Below are 19,346 nucleotides of genomic sequence, written 5' to 3' on the forward strand. Positions count from 1 at the left end.
ATAATAGGAGGTCAGGCTCTTTTCACCACAGCAATCAATTAAGAACAAAAAAAAAAATAGGCATGTATTTCTATAGGAAGCATAGAGTGTTCTGGAATAAAAAAACCAAGTCAAGTCCCCTATGAGGCACCTGTGATAATTACGAGAAGAGATGTTCCTAGAAGTTTCTAAACCACGTTGCAACATAGGGCAAACTGACCAAAACAGTTTGGAACAGAAAAATAGGAGTAATGTCAGAGACTGTCACCACAGTGGGTAGGGTTCCAACCACACCAGTACTAAACAGGAGTCTGAGCACCTGCCTGGGCTCTCTGCTTGTCAATTCCAAACCTCTGAGGGTGGTTATTTTGGTCAAAGGTATAGAATGGAAGGTTTTAAAATGTATTTGGTTTAAAATGCACATATATACCAGCCAACTGTGAAGGTGCAGAAAAAATTTATCATCATCACACCAGGCTAGACCAGTCTCAAGCAGTAGCTATCTTAAAGGCTTAATGGAATCTCCCTCCTTAAAAATTATTAGTCACAGAATGATTTAGTTTGCATTTACCCCAGACCTTCAGGAGCTAGCTAAGTAACCTCAAGAAATACCCAATTGGCTCAGCAATTCTGTGAGTCGCACAGATAAAGTTTCTAGTTTTTTCTCAGGACTAGGTAAGAATAATACTTTTTTAAAAAAGATTTTATTTATTTATTCATGAGAGACACACACACACACACAGAGAGAGAGAGAGAGAGAGAGAAGCAGAGCCACAGGCAGAAGGAGAAACAGGCTCCATGCAAGGAGCCCAACGTGGGACTCGATCCCGGGTCTCCAGGATCAGGCCCTGGGCTGAAGGCAGCACTAAACCGCTGAGCCACCCGGGCTGCCCAATAATACTTACTTTTATATACATTCCCTGTGGTATCCGGAGCACCTAGTATAGAGTCTGACATATAGTGCAACTTCAAAAAAACTGCTTTTTTGAACAAATACACAATTTAATTATCAGACAAAAATTCTGCAAAACCAAAAGTATATACCTTGAAAGATCATGATCTTGTTATTCATACTGATATCCAAGTAAGAAAGGGAGTATCAGGGCAGCCCCGGTGGCCCAGTGGTTTACCACTGCCTTCAGCCCGGGATGTGATCCTGGGGACCCAGGATCGAGTCCCACGTCAGGCTCCCTGCATGGAGCCTGCTTCTCCCTCTGCCTGTCTCTCTCTCTCTCTCTCTCTCTCTCTCTCTCTATCTATCTCTCATGAATAAATAAATAAAAATCTTAAAAAAAAAGATATAAAAAAACTTCTTAAAAAAAAAAAAGAAAGAAAGGGAGTAACAAACCAAACATCTATTTTGTATTTTTGTCATAGGATGGTTCGGTAAAAACAGACAAGCAAAACTAACCAATCCCCTCTATGGTTTACTAACTCTGATCATATGACTTGAATGCCTCTCTTAAATATCTATGACCTCATATCTAACATACGGCCAATAATCTCTTCCTTACACTGTTGCAGTAAGGATGTAAGTGTGGCCATACTGTTTTTAGAGCCTGGCACACTTAGGTGTTCAACAAACGAAGACCCATGAGAAAATAGGAGAAAAAAGCTCTCCTTTGACCTCAAACAAGGATTCCAACCAGAAATTTTTATTATTCATGTCACTTTCTGAGCTTCATTCCATAGAAAGGGGTCCTTCACTCATTACAGCAAGTATTTCTCCCCCCTGGTGGTAGATCAGAACCCCAGGGGAGCTTTCCAGGCAGGTGACAACTCACTGTGACTCTCCAGTGGTGGATGGGAAAGGGGGATTGAGCTGCCTGGTGAGGTCCTCTACCTGGACCTGAGCCCCTGGGCCCTCCGGGAGCCAAAGTACATGGGGACAGAGGGACACCAAAAAGGAAGCAGTCAGGACACAGGAACATGATGCTTCAAAGGCAGATGGAAGGGAGGTATAGCACAGCAAACACCAAGGAAGGATGGCCGGCCTCGATTCGGAGCACACGATCTTTTCCTCAGAAGCATCTTTTTTAAGTAATCTCTACACCCAGCGTGAGGCTTGAACTCACAACCCTGAGATCAAGAGTCACATGCTCCTCTCACTGAGCCAGCCAGGCACCCCAAGAAGTATCCTTAATTTAACCAGTAAATGAAAGGCCGTTTGGAAATAGCTTCTACAAGCTGTGATTTAACAGAGACTTCGAATGAATATACATCTAAGCTTTCCCAAAAAAACCGATCTGAAACTGGCTGGTTAATCTGGCCTAAACCATAACATATGGATAGATCTAAATATTACCCAAAAGTCTCCATTTCAAAAGCAACATATGTATTTCTTCAATGTAAGTTTAACCTATCTTTAAAAAAATCGTAAGTGATGTAATCAGAATGGCAATACTCACCAAGCTGAGCAAAAGTATTTCTCTTGAAGAGGGTGCCAATCAACTAGAGGCTGCTCTCATATTACTTCAAGATGAGCTGTATGCTACTTCTTTGTATAACTTCAAGAATGTCACAACCTTTCAGGACTCAGTTTCTCCCTCTGTTAAAAAAAAAAAAAAAGAAGGGAGGAATGGATCTAGAACACTATGCTTCCCTTCTGAAAACAGCAATCTTTGTTACTTCTCCCTATGCCAGGTATTTAATTACCAAATATGCCTATCTTTTACTATGTGGTTCCTGAGAAGGGGAAGATGGACCAGGATTTAAAAAATTGACACCAATGAGTAAATGCAGGCTTCAAAGAAAACTTCCTAGACACCTTGCTCAACTCAAAACAGGACAGACCACATCCCTCGCTCCCTTTCCTTATAATCAAATTTCTAGAACTCCATTCCCCAGATGCTACAAACCTCTCTCACATTAACCAAGACTGATCTTAAAGTACAACATCCTCTTACAGGCTGGGAACTCTTTTACAAAGGATGGAGTTGTTATAAATGTGTAAGATGAGCACAGTATCAAGTCAATAAATAGCTCACCCAAAACCCAGGGCCCCATGCTAATCTCAACACCCTTGTTTAGCCCACAGCTAAGAGTGCAAGGAGTGGACAAAAGAAAATCCAAGGTTTAAAAGAGTACTCTGATTTAGTATTGATGATGAAAGAACAAGCGTGTACTTTTGTGACACATACAAATTACAATCAAGTTAACCTACCAGCAAAGGCCTCATTCTCTAAGACTGTCAATAATAATGAAGGGAAGGTCATGAAAACAGCAGAGCCAAACCCAGCCTATTTTAAAAGCATGCAGGATTTAAAGTACATAAAGAAAAATGTATTTTTTTCATAATTCCAATAGAGGAAAACCTTAGCACTCATTAAACACTGTACAAGACTCTTCCATAGGCCTTCAATTTAAGAATATTACATGCTCTGGGAACCCAATATAGCTATAGAATACCCAAAATTTATGAAGTACTAAGAACTGTACAAAGTACGAAACAGAAACTACTCACTCACAGAACATAAGGACTCAAACACATAACATTGAACAACCCAGGGGACAATTTAACATCCTGGTCATTCATTTTAAACAGCCTTGTTCTTATACCCACTTGAAGTGTTCTCAATTTGCAGTGATAAAAGTCCGTTTTTAAAAATCGAGTAACTGGGGCACCTGGGTGGCTCAGTGGTTGAGTGTCTGCCTTTGGCTAAGGCCTTGGTCCCGGAGTCCTAGGATCAAGTCTCGCATCAGGCTCCCCATAGGGAGCCTGCTTCTCCCTCTCTCTATGTCTCTGCCTCTGTGTCTCTCATAAATAAATAAATGAATAAATGAATGAATGAATGAATGAATGAATAATAAATAAATAAATCTTAAAAAGCAGTAACTACTACTGTAGTCAAAAGTTAACATAAAGGAACCTACGTTGAGAGTCAGTAGAAGAAAATTCATTCAGAATAAGTGGGTTTACACTAACTACTGTACAAAGGGACACTCGATCTCTCGATATTTCTAAGGGGAGCATGAACTCCTCTTTTGTCACTCCAACTACCTTCCTTGGACCTTCACGCTATGCATATAATGTCTGACTTCCACCATTTTAAAGAAGTTCTCGGGATCCCTGGGTGGCGCAGCGGTTTAGCGCCTGCCTTTGGCCCAGGGCGCGATCCTGGAGACCCGGGATCGAATCCCACGTCAGGCTCCCAGTGCATGGAGCCTGCTTCTCCCTCTGCCTGTGTCTTTGCCTCTCTCTCTCTCTCTATCATAAATAAATGAAAAAAATTAAAAAAATAAAAAAATAAAGAAGTTCTCCTTAAAAAGCACAAAGAGGGGCACCTGGGTGGCTCAGTTGGTTAAGTGTCTGACTCTTGATTTCACCCCAGACGCTGATCTCAGGGTCATGAGTTCAAGCCCCATATTGGACTCCACACTGGGTGTGGAGCATACTTTAAAAAAAAAAAAAAAGAACAAAGAAATGTTTGCTTATTAACAACTGCAAGAAGAAGCAATATAATTTTTCCCACTTACTGTAAGAGATAAAATACAGAAATGGAACAAAAATGTTATTTAAGAATGTCTTATGACAGAGTGCCTGGTTGGCTCAGTTGGTAGTACATGTGACCCTTGATCTTGGGATCATTAGTTCAAGCCCCACATTGGGCATAGAGCTTACTTAAAATAATAAAAAATGTGTCCGTATTAAGAAAAATACTTAATGGTTAATTGTCAAAATAAAACATGGAGGCACATGAAAAATAATCACTACCTTGCTAAACATTAGCACAGAATTTTTTTTTAAAGATTTGTTTACTCATGAAACACAGAGAAAGAAACAGGCTACCTGCGGGGAACCTGATGCAGGACTCCATCCCAGGCCTCTGAGATCACGCCCTGAGCCAAAGTACGATGCTCAACCACTGAGCCACCCAGGTGCCCCCCAAATTATTTGAATGTAAAAATTATTTAAGGTTCCACCTAGAATAAACATATAGACATACAAATTTCTAGAATCATACAGCCAAATAGGGAAGTTCTTGATCTCTCCCACATCCTTCGGAATGTGTATATGCAGCTCTCAAGTTCAGTTCACAAGACATATACAATCTATTTAGTACATGGGTGTAAACGGCTTCATTTGGAAAAGCCTCCTTTCATTCCCAGGCCTCACAAATGCTTGCTTCCTGTGTTCCAGAGGAAATCATATTTATAATTAGCAGTTTTTATAAAATTCACTTTGCGTGTTTCTTATGTGATTAGAAACTGGCAGGGCTGGCCCCAGTGTGAGTAGCAAGTGAGTGGCAGCAAAATTCTCACTTTGCTCAAATGTTCACAAACCTAAAATGGTTAAGTCCTTGGCCTTCAGTTATTAATTCCTTGAGGCTCTGGTTAAGTTTCAACTACTTTACCCAAACCGGAGTAATAGCTAACAGCTACACATATGAATAAATACTATATACTAATTTATTTCTGTCAGACAGGAGAGCACCAGGTGAGAAGTGCCCCCACCTCCATCCCCGTTGTGTTGCCTGGGGTCAAAGGAAATGAGAGAAAGGTTCCTAATAGTAGGGTTAAGAAATCTGAATCACTGATTTCTCTACTTCTCTAGGTTGCCTTAACAGCAGGCAATTCCTTTCTGTGTTTAAGTCTCAAATAACTTGACGTATGCACATACAAAAAGACAGGAATTAAAATGTACTGAGCAAAAAATATGGTTTTTATACAATTAATAGAAAAGCAACACCTTTGTATTTCCCAGTCAAGTGAAGCATTCTGGGAAAGCAGACACTCTGGCTTTCCAAAGTCCCACAGCCTCTGCAAGCTTGGCTACTTTAAGGGCAGACCACAGCTCAAAAAACTGTTGGTATCTTGGAAACATAGCACATCCATCCTTCCCTCATGCCAACATCAACCTGATGATGAGTTTTCTGAATAAGCCAGTCTTCTGTTGGCCAAGGAGGCCTTCCTGAGTCATTCCTCTTGGTTTAGAAGGAAGTTTCATTTCATATGGTATCACCATACTGGAGTTGATCTGAGAAAGGTGGGTAAGGGGCAACACTAAAGGATAATGTTATATCCTGTGTGGAAATTCCAGGCCTTCCCACTACTTTCAGGTACCCCAGAATTCACTGAAGTCAACAGATTCAGGGGATACTCATGCAGTGCAAAAGGCAATAGTCTGAGTAATGAAGCCATAAACCAAATAAAGTAAGCTTCACATTGCACCCCCAACTTGTCATTTCTTCTTTCCTACACAGCATCTTCCAACTTAATCATGATTCCTCAAACCATTATGTTAATTTGAGAGCGAAATAACTGATGTTTAAGGACCAAAAAACAAAAAAACAAAACAAAACAAAAGCAAAATCACTTGTATTTTTGAAGTAACTTGTAATACAAATCTTTATTTCTACATACAAAGCAGCAAAAAGTTACTTTAAAAGTCTTGAAATTGATAATTCCAATAATTGGTTTAAAAAAACTAGATAAAACTCGATAAGCATATATGTGTTGAGAGCATTTCAAAGCATTAAAGATACCAACTTTTGAGGAATAATACATTTGATTTATTCGACAGTATAAAATTTGAGAAGTCTCGTCTTTCATTTTAAATCTCAGTTACTGTCATAATAAAAAATGTCAGTGAAATGAGGTTTACTTTTCAATTGCTGTGTAATTTGTCGTCCTTTTTTCTACCTGCCGGTGTGCATGAAACTGCTGTTCAAGTGAAGGAAAATATAAAACTCCCCTATGGCTCAATTTTCTTTCAAGTAAAATGAGAAAACTGTCAAAGATTCATTCCTGCCTCTCACTACTTTTCAGTAGCTTTTTTTGTAAAACTTTCTACAGCACTCTCCGAATATAAAAAGTGATTTTAAAAGACTTGAGGGAGGGATCCTTGGGTGGCTCAGCGGTTTGGCACCTGCCTTTGGCCCAGGGCATGATCCTGGAGTCCCAGGATCAAGTCCCTCGAGTCCCACCATCAAGCTCCCTGTGTGGAGCCTGCTTCTCCCTCTGCCTGTGTCTCTGCCTCTCTCTGTGTCTCTCATGAGTAAATAAATAAAATCTTAAAAAAAAAAAAAAAAGACTTGAGGTGGTCTTTAAAGGAGGGGCACCTGGCTGGCTCAGTTGATAGAGCATGTGACTGACTCTTTGATCTCAGGGTCGTGAGTTCAAGCCCCACATTAGGTGTAGAGATTCCTTAAAAATAAAATCTTAAAAAAAAAAAGATTGGGTGAAATGAAATGTATAAACAGGATAAATATTGCTAGATCAAATATTTTAATTTAAGTATAGCTGACACACAATGTTACACTAGTTTCCGGTGTACAACATAGTGATTTGACAACTCTACAATGCTCACCACGAGAATCCAGATCAAAATTCTTATTTTATGACTACCTTTTATATTCTAAATCCTCTTTATTATCAAAAACTCCTAAGAGATTATTTATAATAGACACTCTTTGAACTGAGGGCCTGTCTCAGATTGGAGATGAGGGATCTCTCATCTCTTTTAGATGACTAAAAACACTGTAGGGGGGCAGCCCGGGTGGCTAGTGGTTTAGTGTCGCCTTCAGGCCAGGGCCTGATCCTGGAGACATGGGATTGAGTCCCAAGTCAGGCTTCCTGCATGGAGCCTGCTTCTCCCTCTGCCTGTGTCTCTGCCTCTCTCTCTTCTCTCTCCCTCTCTGTGTATCTCTCATAAATAAATAAATAAAATCTTTATTAAAAAAAAAACACTGTAGGTCCTAGATGAGATCCTGGAACAGAAAAGTACATCAGTGGGAAAATAGCGAGATCCAAACAAAATCTGGAATTGGGTCGGTAGTTTCGCATCAACGTTCATTTCCATGTCTTGATAAGTGTATCATTGTTAATGTAAGATTGAGGAAGCTGGGTGAGGATTATATAGGAACTGTATTATTTTTACAACTCTTCAGCAAATACAAAATTAACTCAAAGAAAAAAGTTTTAAAAAAGCACTCTTTGAGAAAGAAAATCAATCGCTACAGGTTTTACGAAGAACCTAAATTTTCAAAGTGTTTAATGCAAAATACGCCATTAGTGAAATGGTTCCACTAGGTGGCACCCTATTTTCTAGAGTTACCAGAGACACCTCTTACCCTCCCCATCAATCATCACCTTACACCAATTTTTCTTGAGCTTATTTTATAGCGTCAATAGGCACCATCTCTTTGTACAATGGATTCTATGACTTGACTAACGCTACATAAAACAATGTTCGCTTTATTTTCTTAAGTTGTCAGATTCAAGCTTCATTAGCATTCCAGAATTTTAAGATAAGGTTTAATGAATTCGGTCATTCATCACATTTATTGAGCCCTTACTTTGTGCCACATCCTCTACAGTCTGAATCAACCCATGCACTTTAGTGGTGACCAACATTAGAAACTTCCCATCCTTGGGGTGCCTAGGTGGCTTAGCCAGTTAAGGGTCCATCCAACTCTTGATTTTGGCTCAAGTCATGATCTCAGGGTTGTGAGATCAAGCCCTGCATAGGGCTCATACACTGGGTGTGGACCTGCTTGGGATTTGCTCTCTCCCTCTGCACTTTTGCCCCTTTTTCTCTTAAAACACACACACACACACACACACACACACTTCTCATCTTCCTGCAAATAGCTAAGAGTCTACCAGTTCCCATATGGTTTGGCTTCTGCACTTCAATATAATGTATCCTATAGCATTTCCTGGTCTATTCAATATCTTCCTTGTAAAACATTTCTATCATCCGTGTTCCTTGCCACTGCTCTCTGCTGAGAGGCTCTAATAAACCCAGGATGTTAAATTCCATTCCATTCTGAAGTTTGATTTTAGGAAATAGATATCAAACATTGCTAATGTGAAAAAAAAATTTAAAGGATTAAATCCCTTTGGGGATGCTTAGATGTCAAAATGAAAATAGAGTCATGCCATTTACTAACCTATTTGCAAAGTCCTGAACTCAGATAAGATGGGAAAGCATTCGATCTCTGAATGTTACAGGATAAACATTTATAGTAACTTCAGAACCAACTGGAAATAGTGATCCTACATAAGAGAGACAATACTTTTAACACCTGGCCCCAGCCCAAGCCAGAAGACATAAAAACGGAGATGCTCTCAACTTAAGAGCATTAAGGTGGCATGCAAAAGCCTGAGGCAACTCTTCCATCAAATGTCCATAAAAATCCCTCTCTGTATTCGCTTCTCATTTTCATATAACCAACAAAACTTATAAATGATAGAATGCGATAACCAAACTGGATCTTACAAACTATTTCCTTTTAAAAACAATTTGTTCTAATTGTGAAAGCAAAAATTTTACATGAAATTTTCCTTTAATACAACACCAAGCTGTATAAAATGTTTTTGCTGGTACTCTAAAACTTCATCTAAATTAACCATCAGTTTGGAGGGAACGGTATTTCGTGAGTCTGCATCTCAGCACCCCTAGCTCTGAAAAATAAGCCTGCTAAATTTAAGACAAAATCACTTAAACTATGTATAGCTTTACATGCAAGGGTATGCTTTTTCATGTTGAAGAAATTAAACGGAGAGAATCTCATATGCTTTAATAAGAATTTCAATTCAAAAAAAAAGAATTTCAATTCATTATTTCTAAACCATTAAAATTGTTCATGAACTTGCCTATAGACCTGAATTTAAATATTTCGTTCAATAAATTCTTCAAAGACCTTCAGATAATATCTTCACCAAGAAAACCTGAGGTTTTGTCTTCCCTATTCATGCTCTTCGAATTCACACATTGAGGTAATTTTCTTATATATTTATCATACTAAAAAAGAAATACTTATTCAGTAGAATTTATAATATATTTAAATATGTTTGTTATATATTATAAATTAAAATATATTATAAATTACATATTATCTATATATACATCTAAAATTTAAGAGTGACCCAAGTGCCTGGAAATCCCAAATACTGAGAGAAAATAAAATGCAACAGGAAAAACAATGGGAGGGGCACCTGGCTGGCTCAGTCAGTAGAGTATGTGACTCTTGATCTCTGGATCATGAGTTGGAGCCCCACATTGAGTATAGAGATTACTAAAGATAAATAAACCTTTTTTTGGGGATCCCTGGGTGGCGCAGCGGTTTGGCGCCTGCCTTTGGCCCAGGGCGCGATCCTGGAGACCCGGGATCGAATCCCACATCGGGCTCCCGGTGCATGGAGCCTGCTTCTCCCTCTGCCTGTGTCTCAGGCTCTCTCTCTCTCTCTCTCTCTCTCTCTCTGTGACTATCATAATTAAATAAAAAATTTTTAAAAAAATAAAAAAACCTTTTTTTTAAAAAAGAAAAAAACGGGCAGCCCAGGTGGCTCAGTGGTTTAGTGCCACCTTCAGCCCAGGCCCTGATCCTGGAGACCGAGGATCAAGTCCCACGTCGGGCTCCCTGCATGGAACCTGCTTCTCCCTCTGCCTGTGTCTCTGCCTCTCTATCTCTCCGGGTCTCTCATGAATAAATAAAATCTTTAAAAAAAATTAAAAATAAAGATTTTAACTAAAAATTGAATATGTAATTATGTTCTAGGTTTAGTGAGTTTGAGATCTTTTTCAAGAAAAAAAATCTGATACAGGGGATCCCTGGGTGGCTCAGTGGTTTAGCACCTGCCTTCCACCCAGGGCATGATCCTGGAGCCCGGGGATTGAGTCCCACGTCAGGCTCCCTGCATGGAGCCTGTTTCTCCCTCTGCCTGTGTCTCTACCTCTCTCTCTGTGCCTCTCATGAATAAATAAAGTCTTTAAAAGAAAAAAAAAAGAAAAAAAAAATCCGATACAGCATCATAATCCCCAAGACACTACCTAGATAAATCCATTTTTAATGTATGATTTATGGTATTAGTTCTTTGATCAACTAATTAAGTACCTAGGACTTGCTAGACACTGGGTTCCATGGGTGCTGGTATTGTAATAATAACCCACATGGTGGCCTTGGCCTCAGTCTAATGAGGATGACAAGAGACCAGTCAATAATCAGTATCAATAAAAATAAGACAGGGGTGCCTGGGGGCTCACTCAATCAGCTCAGGTACTGACCCTAGGGTCCTGGAATGGAGCCCTGCATAAGGCTCCATACTCAGCAGGGAGTCTGCTTTTCCCTCTCCCTCTGTCTCTTGGCTCATGCTCCCTCTCTCAAATAAATAACATCTTTTCAAACACTTAAAAAATAAAAAATAATAAAAATAGGACCTATCACATACCTACATGACAAGAAATAACAGCGAATCCCCTTATCTGTGTCGGGGTTGAGTGGAGTTAGGAAAAAGAAGTTTCAAGGGAAATGAACATTTAAAAATATTTTCAGGGCACCAAGGTGGCTCAGTGGTTAAGCATCCGCCTTCAGCTCAGGTTGTGATCCCGGGGTCCTGGGATCACGTCCTGCATCAGGCTCCCCTCAGGGAGCCTGTTTCTCCCTCTGCCTATGTCTCTGCCTCTCTCTGTCTCATGAATAAATAAAATCTTTTAAAAATATATTTTCAACAAGGATGGGGAAAAAAACATTTTCTGGTTAACACTCAGATAACTGGAAATTCTACCATGGACTTTCCCATCTTTGCACTTTTTTGGTCAGCTGTACAGTTGCTCTATTTAAATGCTGTAATTCTCAATTTTAAAACTTTCTGCTTAAAAAAATTGAATGAAATGTTTACAAAAAGGACGGTTGATCTATTCTTTTATTTGTACACCATGATTAGAAACAAAAACTGAGGGAGGCCTGGGTGGCTCAGTGGTTGAGCGTCTGCCTTCAGCTTGTGTTGTGATCCTGGAGTCCTGGATCCTGAAGTCCCACATGGGGCTTCCTGCATGGAGCCTGTTTCTCCCTCTGCCTGTGTCTCTGCCTCTCTCTTTCTTTCTCTCTCTCTCTCTCTCTCTCTCTCTCTCTGTGTGTGTGTTTCTCATGAATAAATAAATAAAATCTTTAAAAAAGAAAAAGAAACAAAAACTGAGAATAAATTCCAGCAAACCTCTCGTGTCTAGTTCACAGGCACCATCACCAACCTTTTTTTTTTTAAAATCAATTGCTTGTTCTTGCTTCTCAGTGGACACCCAGTGTTTCTTCAATGCAAAACCACAAGCACACTCATTAGCCAAGAAATCTCCCCAAGAAGCAAGTGGGAAAGGAGCCATACTTGCAAGAACTGGTCTCTAACTTCGTCAAGATGACTCCTTGAGATAAAGGAGAGACAGACTTCTGTAGGGGTGAAAGAAATGAACTACTTCCAAGTTTCCCAAAGGGATTCCTGATTCATGTGACCAATTCCACGGTCTTTTGTATTAAAGTGATCTTTAAATAGCTCTCCTGCTACTTATATCCCTTCTAAATTCACTACTGTTAAATCATTATGAGTCCACTGGTATTAGTCACCACAATGAGTTACTCATTGTATTTTTTAAATCACCAGCTTCCCCCCTCACTTTTCTGGTTTTCCTATCCCTTCGGTTTTTTTTTTTTTGGGGGGGGGGGGGGGGCAACATTTAAGGAGATGAGTAACTATACATAAGAAATGCTACTGGGCCTTTTTTGTTGGTTTGTGGTTGAAACAGTGACCACGTCCCCATTAATAAAAGGAGCACAACTCTTCAGTCGTTTTTTTTTTTTTTAACTCTTCAGTCTTCTCATGAAGACGGAGGGACACTTGCCTTTACACCTTCAGATTAAAAATGTATGCCACACAGGTTGTTTGAGCATCATTTCTCTCTCATAAGCTTATTTAGAAACCACTCACACAAATTCTTTATTTAAATAATAAATCAGGAAATGGATACCATTCTTTCTCTTGACCAAAAAAACAAAACAAAACAAAAAAAAAGCAAAGCTCTAGTGTAGTATGATTTCTATTAACCACAGGTGAAAAATGGAAACTAATCCCAGAAACTATAGAATGTAATGGCCTTTTTAAATGATCTGCCAATTAAGGCCCGACATAATCTTGACAATTTGCCTTTTCGACAATATCTATCAAGACCTCCTCAAATCTGCTGGATTGAAGGAAAAAAGCATCTCTGCTGTGAGCAATCTACAGGGACCCAGCAAGCCCTCTGCCTTTCTCTCTGTCCACAGAGAACCACCACCTCAAACCACCTCCTCCAGAAACCTTCCTCACCACCAGCTGCCAGCCACTGCTTGTTCTCTGAACTCCTGACTGCACAGATTATCCGGATCCTTCATGACCTATCACATACCTACATCTTCTCTCCATCCCAAGTAAACAGTACACTCCTTCTAGACTGTGTATCTTTAAGTTTCTTGGTTTCACCCTCAGCACCTGGCATTTGGATGCACACACTGAATATTTGTAGAACCAAACCTTTTCCAATCGCCTCCCCACCATTTTAAGACAGGACATCACAAAGACCCAGAGCAAATTCTTGTCCTACCCAGGTTTGGGGTTTTTCTTCCATCATTCAAGCTGCGTGGCAGAGCAGTGGTGTAGAGACAATTAAATAATGCCAAGTAAGGATTCCCCCAGTGAACCAAGAATAAATAAAAATCAACATCTGCATTCCCCATTTTCCTAATGAGCATGACAAATGGGCCCTCATAATACTGAAGTAATCTGCCATTTCCTAGGGACCCTTAATTCTACATGGACACAAACCATCACAAATTGCCATGGAGTATTCTATTGGGACTTTCATAGAACAGCTACAAAGAATCAAGGGAGAGTTTTGGGTTGTTATGAACTGGGAGGACTAAACAGTTTCTCCTTGAATTTAAGAAAAGGAAAGGTGGGGGCACCTGGGTGGCTCAGTGGTTGAGTCTGCCTTTAGCTCAGGGCGTGATCCCAGGGTCCCCGATTCCTGCAGGGAGCCTGCTTCTCCCTCTGCCTAGGTCTCTGCTCCCCACCACCACCACCCCCCCGTCTCTCATGAATAAATAAAATCTTTTTTAAAAAAGGAAAGGAAAGGTGGAAGAAAGTGGTTGCCAACAGGCAAATGGCAAAAGTCAGAAGTCCCTTTGTAGCTAGCCCTTCACCTTAGGATCCTTAAAAAAAAAATCTTCACCAATCAACTACTTAACTTTCTACTCTGTCCAATGGTGGGGGTGGGGGTGGGGGGAGAATTAAGGTAAGGGTCAGGGGTGGTAAAGGAATAAACTTCATGTTACACTGAATATAATCTTTACAATATGCTCCTCATATGCTCTCGTTCTCAACTACTTTCAAAACTGTACTTCTTGGGGCACCTGGGGAGCACATTAGCGACCGACTCTTGGTTTCGGTTCAGGTCGTGATCTCAGGGTTGTGGGATCAAGTCCTGTGTCGGGCGCCAGGCTCAGTGCAGGTTCAGTGCAGAGTCTGCTTGAGATTCTCCCTCTCTCTCCCTCCCACTCGTGTTTCTATGTGTGGGTATGTTTGTGTGTGTGTGTGTGTGTGTATGCACATGTGCTGTCTCTAGAATGAATAAATCTTTTTAAAAAACTGCACTTCTTAAATATGTAGAAATTCTGTGACTAGAACCAGAAGCTTAGTTTTGTGAAATATGACAAAAGGATAGAAAATATTGTATTCTACACTAAAAATTTGTGCATTTCACTGTATGCAAATTTTAACTGAAAAACAGTTTAAAAAATACACTGGGCACCTCGGTGGCTCAGTTGGTTAAGCAGCTGCCTTCAGCTCAGGTCATTATCCCAGGGTCCTGGGATCGAGTGCCACAGAGGGCTCCTTGCTCAGTGGAGGAGCATGCTTCGCCCTGCTTATGTGCTCTCTCACTCTCAAATAATAAATAAGTAAGTAAGTAAGTAAGTAAGTAAGTAAAATCTTTTTAAAAAATAAATACTGAACCTATAATGCAGAAGCATTCAGGGGCAAATATTTTTCTTAACACACCAGAAAATAAGATGGGCTAATGGATGGTTAGATGAACAACTAGATGATTAGATTATCTGATAAAACAAGTATCTTAAAATGCTACTAATCTGGAAGGTAGGCGTATGTGTGTTCATTATAAAATTCTTCCAACTTTGTGGTAAACTTGGGAGATTTTCCTAGAAAAACGTTAGGAGACTAGGGGTGCCTGGGTGGCATGGTCGGTTAAGCATCTGCCTTCTGCTGCGGTCTTGATCCCGGGGTCCTGGGATGGAACCCTGCATCCTGCTCCCTGTTCAGTGGGGAGTCTGCTTCTCCCTCTCCCTTTGCTCTTCCCTCTGCTCTCTCTCAAATGAGAAAATAAAATCTTCTTTAAAAAATGTCAAGAGACTCCAAAAAAAGAAAAAAATGTCAGGAGACGAAATCAATGGTGCAGACATCTTTTTACAAGCCATACACACGCACTTGCTAACAATCTCTTAAAATTTTTCACATCTCCAAATTGTCATCCACAACACAAAGTGTCAGCAACCCCCCCCCCCCCCACTCATGCCTGAAAAGTCAGTCAGCTTACTGCCCTGCCACTTGGCAGTTCCTGAGTGTATACCTTGTCCCCAGCATTTGGTCTCAGAAGGCAGGCCAGAGCCAGCTGCCATTGCTGCAGAGCCCTGCACCTGGCCCATAGTCCTCTCCATATGCCCCACACCTCCCCCTCCCCTGCACCTGGCCTCCATTGCTGAAGTGCCCTTGGGGTGGGGGTCTCCAGGGAGGCACGCTGCAAGCACAGAAGCATTTTCCCCCAGGCACCTAAGGTCTCTCTCTCAAAGCTGTCAGGCACTTATGAAAGCTTTTCTCCTGTCCTCATCCACCCAACAGCACCCTGCTGGGCTTTCCTTGGAGGAAAGCAAAGAATTCGCAGCAGAGACAGGCAAGGTACTCCCACAGTCCCCTGAGGGTGGGCGAAGGGGGTGCATTTTCAGTGACAGAATGGAGAGTGCTTGCTCTTTGTGTGGGTCTGGCAACCTGCAGGGAAAAGGAAAAGAGGTGCTCCCACCCTCCATTGTTCCTCACCCTTATCCAAGAATAATAAAGGGACAGGGAGTGGGCGGGAAAGGCTCCTCCTCACAGGTTGTACCTGCTGAAGACAGGAAATTGCTGCCACTAGGGCATCTGTGAGGACAGGGAGCCCAGCCACTACCCCAATCAGGCCTCCCCATCTGCCTCCTCCTTTTGCTCTGAGGAAGAACCAAAGTCAAGAAAAAGTGAAAGTAACACTACAGTCTCACAAACCATGTGTTCTTTCAAGTCAAACCTTTTGTCTTCTGGGGCTCTGGCAACATTTAGACTAAACTCAGACCACAGAGCAGATTGCTGGTGCGGTTTTGCTTTAGTCAGAGCTGCTTTAGCTCTGAGTCGGGGCTGGAATCCACAGAGAAGCTCATGTGTGAGAAAGATCCAGAGTCCAGTGAGAGAACCCATTACTAACCCTAATGAGCTCATAGGTCATCCATCCTTTCACTGCTATAACAGCTGCCTTCCCACCCCGCCCCTCTCCCCTTCTCTCTTCCCTCTAGAGGGTCAGAGAAGCAGAAATTGAGGACTAAATGCCATCGATTATCACCGGGTCCTTGGGCCAGCACTTGAGCGCATGTCAGTCTGTATAGGCACATGTCAGTCTGTATAGGCGGGACTCTGGCTCTAGTGCTGCCTCCTAGACATATCATGCCCTAAGGCCCCTCTGACAGACTTTCATTCTAAGAGGGGTGTGTGGGGTGACAGGAGGGAGGAGTGTTGGGGGGGGAGGAGTATGAACCTAAACCATGTATACTAGAATTTCTGTTTATGAAATTCTAAGTTTTGCCAGTATCAATGTCTAATGTTAGGTATCACAAAAGTTCTATGGCTTAGCATGACTGACTCACATTGGATTTTTCTATGTTCTCTGTGGTTCAGTTGCTTTAACTCCCAAGGAAAGCTTTCCTGAGAACACCATACAAAAGGGTGCTCTACCTTCGCAGATGAACTAACGGATAAATCAAATGCGGTTATGCGCAGGCAATGGAATATTATTCAGTCTTTAAAATAAAGGAAATCCTGGGGTATCTGGGTGGCTCAGTGGTTGAGCATCTGCCTTTGGCTCAGGGTGTGGGGTGTGATTCCGGGATCGAGTCTGGCATCAGGCTCCCTGTGAGACAGCCTGCTTCTCCCTCTGCCTGTGTCTCTCTGCCTCTCTCTCCGTCTCTCATGGATAAATTTTTAAAATTTTTTAGAATATAAATTAAAAGGAGAAAAAATCCTGTCATATGCTACAAAATGGGTGAATCATGGAGGGCATCATGCTAAATGAAATAAGCCAGTCACAAAAAGGCAAATACTGCAGGACTCCAGTTATACAAGGTATCCAAAGCAATTGAACTCCTAGAAACAGAAAGGAGAATGGTGGTGGCCAGGGGCTGGGGGTGGGAAGTGTGAAGGGGAGATGTTACTTAACGAATACAGTTTTACAAGATGAAAGTTTTATAAGATTAAAGAGTTCTATAGATCTGTGGCACAACCATATGAATATAGTTCACACTACTGTACCAGAGACCTTTAAAAATGGCTGAAATGGTAAATTTTGTGTTATGTGGGTTTTATTTTATTTTATCATAGTTTAAGAAACACACTCACTCCCTTCCCTCTATGTTTTGGATATTCTGCATTTCCAATTCAATAATTTTGACATTAAAAAGCAAAACAAATAATTCAGTGTTTTCTTATCGAAAATGAAAACCCTTCCAATTAACTGCTTTGAAGATCCAAGAAGAATTACAAAGTACTTGAAACCATTGCTTGTGACAAACTTTGTCACTTTAAGCATGCATGACATTTCCATAGCAGGAAGGATCCCCACATTCTTCTCGAATGGTATGTGTGGTATGCTGGATTGCCTTTTAAATCAAATGAGGCTGCTGAAATGTAGCCCTTTAGCAAAAGAAGAATATATCACAAGACAGTCTTAGAGACTGAACACTGTGGCTATTATCACAAAGGCAGCGAAATGAATAATTCATGCAGAGAGGGAGTGTACAAGTGTTTCGAACAACTGTGACTTCATGAATGGCTCCTGAACTGGCTCCCTCTCTACCAAAATTCTCTTTACTTTCTCATGACTCCAAACACCGATCCAGCATGCATTCCTCCAAAATGTAAAAGTTACTCTAAGGAAACAACACTTGAGAGAAGGACAGAAATAACTCTTAAATTAACAGAGCAAAAAAGGCAGGGTTAACTTTCACTGGTCCAGCCTTCCTTTCAGAAGGGGCTAACCTCAAAGAAAACTAGGCATCTTTGAAAGCTCATGATTTCACCTTTCTACTGTTAAGAATGATGACTTGAGGGACGGTCTCAAACTTCCAAGGCTATTCTTCTGTAAAGAAATGTAATGAGGGGAAGCTGGTTGGCCCAGCAGTTGAGGGTCTGCTGACTCCTGGGTCTCATGACTCAGGTCATGATCCCAGTCAGGGAATCAAGTCCCGCATCGGGCTCCCTGTGCCTGTGAGGAGCCTGTTTCTCCCTCAGTCTAGGTCTCTGCCTCTCTCCTGTCTCTCGTGAATAAATAAATAAAATCTTTTAAAAAAAATGTAATGAACATTTCCGTCTCTTGGGCCTTTGACATTAAGAAACAGGTACTTGGGCAGCCCAGGTGGCTCAGCGGTTTAGCGCCGCCTTCAGCCCAGGGTGTGATCCTGGACACCTGGGATCGAGTCCCTTGTCAGGCTCCCTGCATGGAGCCTGCTTCTCCCTCTCCCTGTGTCTCTGCTACACCCCCCCCCCGCCATGTGTCTCTCATGAATGAATAAAAAAATCGTAAAGAAAAAAAAAAAGAAACACTATATAACCACATTTCCCAGTAACTCAAGACTCCTTGGCTTTTGGGATCTAGGATTTTGAAGGACAGTTTCCTTTGAATTTCACCGCAGGTATTATTCAGGCACATGAAATTGCAAATGAGATAAATATATTTGCATAGTTTCCAGGTGATTTGCAGGCTCTTCCACAAAACTGCAGTGGATTTTTTTTTTAAAAAGGGAAAGCTCGGGATCCCTGGGTGGCGCAGTGGTTTGGCGCCTGCCTTTGGCCCAGGGCGCGATCCTGGAGACCCAGGATCGAATCCCACGTCGGGCTCCCGGTGCATGGAGCCTGCTTCTCCCTCTGCCTGTGTCTCTGCCTCTCTCTCTCTCTCACTGTGTGCCTATCATAATTAAAAATTAAAAAAAAAAAAAAGGGAAAGCTCGTTTCAGAAACCCATTTGGGCATGCCAGTTTTTCTTACTTCAGCCCCATCTGAATGAACTCACATATGGTGTCACTGCTACCAACCCAGAGCACTGGCCTGGAGGTACAGATCAAAAAGCAGAGAGAATCAATCTGTGAGACTTTATCCTGGGAAAAGCTCTCCATGAACATACCAGCCTAGGAGAGGCCAAAGTAGGCATGTACATGCTGGTGATGGTCTGAGTAATGAATAAAGCAAAGATGCCAGTGCAAAGAGTCATCAGTTTAAGCAATAATCTGTGGCCCCAAGCTGAAATTGGCAAA

At 41.4% G+C, this 19,346-nt stretch overlaps 1 long non-coding RNA gene across 2 annotated transcripts in view; it reads right to left on the reverse strand.

Annotated features, from left to right (window-relative positions):
- The window catches only part of LOC112673151 (uncharacterized), a 111,655-nt gene that overhangs the window by 56,496 nt on the left and 35,813 nt on the right, over nt 1-19,346 (reverse strand). For both annotated transcript variants that reach the window (XR_007409231.1, XR_007409232.1), the window contains one exon: nt 2,388-2,527. This is a non-coding gene — a long non-coding RNA (uncharacterized LOC112673151). The remainder of the gene's footprint in view (nt 1-2,387; nt 2,528-19,346) is intronic.

Source organism: Canis lupus, chromosome X, assembly GCF_003254725.2.
Source record: "Canis lupus dingo isolate Sandy chromosome X, ASM325472v2, whole genome shotgun sequence".
Classification (NCBI taxonomy): Eukaryota; Metazoa; Chordata; class Mammalia; order Carnivora; family Canidae; genus Canis; species Canis lupus.